At 38.4% G+C, this 5041-nt stretch overlaps 1 protein-coding gene across 1 annotated transcript in view; it reads right to left on the minus strand.

The window, feature by feature from the left end:
* The window catches only part of PTCHD4 (patched domain containing 4), a 72666-nt gene extending 69843 nt beyond the window's left edge, over nucleotides 1–2823 (minus strand). The window contains exon 1 of the mRNA XM_026846160.1: nucleotides 2813–2823. The gene's annotated coding sequence lies outside the window, so the exon portion shown is untranslated. The remainder of the gene's footprint in view (nucleotides 1–2812) is intronic.
* Between the last annotated feature and the right edge of the window lie 2218 nt (nucleotides 2824–5041).

The raw sequence follows: 5041 nt of genomic DNA on the forward strand, positions 1-5041 counted from the left end.
AATAATAATAATAATAATAATAATAATAATAATAATAATAATAATAATAATAATAATAACAGCAAACACCTTTTTCATCTGACACATTTCCCAGCCAAGACATCAAAACTTTTTTCCCCAAATAGGCATTTTACAGTTACTTTAATGTAATATCCATTTTTTAAAAAGGCTTTTCAAAGTCCCCTGGAGTGCAAAGTGATTTTTCAATTTATATTAGTATAATCTATTTGGAAAGGTTTGGGTTCTGGCAGAACACGAAGGGTTGGACTTTTAATTTTTAAACAAGAGTGCTGCAGATGGAGGAACCTTGTGGTATCTAGGCACCTTTGCATTTGAAGCAAATAAATATTTAGGGAAAAATTCTGATAAAGTAAGCTGAAGAGTAATCAGATGGTAAAGCACTTCCAGATGATAGAATTTGGCATTTGTATTCTGAGTACCGTGCAAAATCTCAGTCTCCCCACTGCAATAAACTGCTAATATCTGGCAATCTATTTTGCAGGAGGATGGCATTTAATTCCAGTTCCTTCAGTGGAAGCTAATTCCTTATTCAAATTAATGTATTTAAGATCTTTTGCAATTGTCTAATAACAATAATTTCCAAAAAGGGTCTTTCAAAACCCTACCAGAGATTTGGTGTGAGACAAAGCTGCAATGGACTTGAGAAGTCTTGATTTTCCCCATTGAATTATTCTGGGAAGTTTTCTCCAATGTCAGTGAAAATGCAGATTATTCCCTAGGTCATTCAGAAACACTTCACCTGACAAGTCTTTTCTATAAAGATCTCCAGATTTAGCATAATCCCATGCTTATAGAAATTTCATGGAACTTTTTTTTTTTTTTTTTTAAATGATTTGAAGTAAGTGTATGGTGGGATTCAGCTCACCTAATTTTAACCATCTGAAAGGTAAATGCATAATATAACCATTCTTTCTCTGGTCCATCATGCCTCTGAAGGGTGAGTTCATCCCCTTCCAATGTAGCTGTTTAGAAAAAATGAAATGCATTGATTCGGGAAGTTCACTCTTGTCTCCTATGATTGTACATCGGGCCCAGTTTAGATTAGATGATGACCATAAAAGGGCTCAGCTGTGAAGAAATCTATCCCATCTTTGGGATGAGTATTCCCATTGAGACTGTATGAACATCCACAAACTGCGACATCATGGACCCTCAGTGAGAGGGCAGGATCACATTCTGCAGATCTCGGGCCTGATTCTGCAGACCAGACCAGGTACTATCTGCTGCAGAAAATGCCCTGGCATGATAGAAATCTATAGAGAAGAGAAAAAATGGCCTGACTCCACAATCCACTCCACAAACATCACCACACTGTTCCTAGAGACTTGGTCTGCAATCACACTCAAGTTGGACAAAAAATAGTAGAAATGATCCAGCTGAATATTTGGTGACTATCCGGCTCAACTGAGTTTTCAGATTGTTTGTTGCAAGCATTTTCCCCTGGCAGAACCAGAATATAATTAATGAATGACAAAATTCAACAGAGACAAAATGGAGCCAATTTGTGACATTAGGGGTATAAGGATATCTGAATTTGAAGTGCTAGGGAACAATCAGATGATGCACAACATGGCAAAACAACTTCAAGGTTGGCCCATCCAAACTGCATACAGTCAGCACGAAACTCCAGAAGAAGACCAATTTCATTCTAGAAAGATAGCAAAAGGACTAAGGCAAAGCAACAATCTATCAAGGCTTCACTGATTATTTAACACATCATCTACAGTCTCCAAAGCACTGTTCAAACTCAACGTACAGAGCTGTATGTCCTGCAGAACTTGATCTTCAAGAAGGTGAAGGATGAAGAACAACACCAAGTAGTGAAACATCCATACTTGTAAAGCAGTGTCAGAGTCAGAAGTAAAACAAAGTGCCCTTTCTGTGAGATTGCAAAATCCCAACTTTAGCATCAACTTTGTCTTTGACATTGGTCATATCATTTAAGCACTGCATTTTCAATTTGACATTTGGAAAACTCAGCTAACAGAAATCTGTTCCAAGGGGGGACCCTAGATTGCCCTCTGGGGACCAGAATGCAACCAAAATTCTACAGAAAATGGTTTTATTTTCTGTTTGGATTTCTAACTGCTCTGGTTGTGTCTCAATTCTGACTCAACTGCTGCTGACATGTCCTCCTTGTTGAATATTATCTGTGAATTTCACTCCTGTGCTATTCAATTCCACTTCCCGATAATTAATAGAGATGTTAGATGAGACCAGACCTAACACAAATTCTCCAGATACCCTGCAAGATACCTTCCATAAACTTGTTACATTATCATTTATCATGATTCTTCGTTTACAATCTTTCAGCCAGTTTCCAACCCACATGACTGATTTCACATCTAGGCCAATCTGAATTAATTTTTCTATTAGGATTTCCTTATAATCCTGCACAGGTCAGGGAATGGGCTAGACTGACCTTACAAACCTTTTATGTTTTTAACCTCTTGATGCTACACGGAAGAGGCATGAGATTGCCCATAAAACTCCAACAGCTCTCTGACTGAATTTCTCCAGCAGCACCACAGCACTCCTTTATGACAGGAAAATCAATGTAAGGGAGAGAGTCATCTGAGTCGCAGCAGAATATGAATTCTTGAATACATGGCCCTGCACCAAAATCACCATCCCACACCCCAAACTGCTCCTTCAAAAAACAGCATCTGAAATGTTGTCCTTTCTGTACGTTGTTTCCTCACTGGAGAGGCTCTAGCTCCAGTTCAAATGGTTTAAAGGTGCACTCGAGTTTCTTTGAGTTTCATTCTGGGCTGTTCTCTATCCTGGTTACCTTTTATTTAGCTGCTCCAAATGAAGTGGAAAAAAATGTCCCACTCTGCCGTATTTTTCCTTGTCATTTTTGCTACTTCAAAGAGCGATTGGGTTTTCCACAAAAGTATCAGAATCATTCCTAAAGGAGCTTTGTTCAGATCCGTTAAGTGGTGACAAATGACCTGCTTTAACCTTCCTTTTAAGGTGAATATTCTGATGAAAAGACCAGCGAATATATGCAATTACAGTATTTATAACACAAATTTCCATTCAAGGATGTCCTCCTCTTCCTCTCACCTCCAAAATCTTACACTAGAGGCAAGAATGTAGTAAAAGTCGTAAAGATACAAGCTTTATTCTTCTAGGAGAAAGAAAGATACCTTTCCTTTAAAATTAAATTATTTTCAAAACCAGAACATCAGATACTTTATGAGAATAGGGGAGCTCTTAAGCTTGTCAAACTTGTGTTTTTTTGGTTTTTTTTTTTAAGATATATACCTAAAACCTAAGACTTGTGTTAATCTTGAGACCCGGGGAAAGAAAGGATTAGAGAGAAATTTGTAAATATTCAGATATGTTCTTGTTTCTTTGCTGGTGTATCACCTTTCTATGCAGTTTACAATGATAAGTCTGTTGTGCATCAAATGGATGACCAGTGCTTTTTATGTGCAGGTGGAAAATCAGTTATGGACAGGAAAATTAGTTAACAAACACCACTGGTAGAGCATTTATTAACACACCTGAAGAGAAGTGGGTTTGTCATCTGCACCCCAAAGTCTATGTGGTGGAATCTCTTTTGGAGGATGTTTTGTACTTATCTGTGAATAAAACTTCACTCAGTAGGGCACGAGCCAGAACATGAGCAAACTGAAGTGCAGATTTAAGGAGAAAAATGCATGTGAATATTTCAATGTTGCATTCGCTCAGCACTGAATTTGTTAATGTATTGTGTTAATGAATCAAAACCTTCTCTAAGAAACCATCCTGGAAAATGGTTTGGAAAAGAGTGATTTATATTTAAGTCACGGGTCCTGTCAAACAAGAGATTGTGTTGCGTAATGAAGTACTGCTAACAGCATCTTTTTTCTTAATGAACTGCAAATTGGTTTACAAAATAAACCTGCTTGGAAAACTGGAAATGAGGATCACTTGGCCCATCAATAGAGGGCCTTGGTCTTCAGTGAAAAATGGCATTAACAAGAGCCAGAGCACCCTATTGGGGGATACATTCCTGTCCACAGGGACTGGGCTGTGTCCTCAGCCATGCAGGGGTCCTGCCAGCAGAGCTTGTGAGGTGACCTCATTTCCCTACAATTTTCAAATGAGAACAACCTCTCCTTCCCTGAAGTTTGAACATGGGCAAACATTTCCTTTTAAAGTAACTTTTTTTTTTTTTTCTAATCTAAATTATAATGCGAGAGTAAAATATTTTGGAAAGAAATTTGAAAGAATACTTTGAAACAACCATTTCAGCACAAAAATTTGAATAATTTTGTTAGGGGTACGTCAAAATGAAACTATGGGAAAATGCCCTTCTCTTTTCTTCCTCCAAGACAAAATTTAGTGCAAAGTAGACAGCGTTTCACAGATGGTTTTGATTTCAAGAGTACTCTAACTTCTGATAGAAAAAGATTCAGCTGAAATTTTAAGAGCCAGCCTTACATGAAACACAGGTATTGCGTGATTTAGCACAGGTATTACATAGATTAGCACAGAAGCAGCAAAATGTTCCATGGCCACTTCCGAATTGTAGCACCCTTTACAAAGTTGTTTACACACGTGCAAAAATACACCATGTATGTGGTAAGAATAACACCTCCTCATCAGACTGACAACACTTGTGTCAGGCTGGTGAAAACAATTATGTAATGTGTAAGAAAAGCAAGACCCTGTCTTACACAAGGTCAACTTTTCTGTCTTGCTTAGGTACCTAACTTGAGTAAGTGGTGTTTATGTTCCCTAGACCTTGCAGGAGCATACGTTAGGTGTTTGGGCTTCCCTGTGGGGGTATTCAGTGACATCTCCCAGGCCTCTCACTGACTGCACAAGGAGCTTGATCTTTAATCCCAAGGCAGGAGGGCTGCGTTGCATTTAAAGTCTCTGCGATGTGCATTGCATTCAAAGGCGTGGGACAGGTAGGCAGGACTGCCCTTCACCTTCCCCAATGCCCTCAGAGCAGACAAACAGGCTTTAGGGCTTGTGCAATTGGCATTTTAAAAGAAAAATTATTCTGGAAGATGCCGAAACA

Source organism: Athene cunicularia, assembly GCF_003259725.1.
Source record: "Athene cunicularia isolate RWA chromosome 3 unlocalized genomic scaffold, athCun1 chr3_part1, whole genome shotgun sequence".
Taxonomy (NCBI): domain Eukaryota; kingdom Metazoa; phylum Chordata; class Aves; order Strigiformes; family Strigidae; genus Athene; species Athene cunicularia.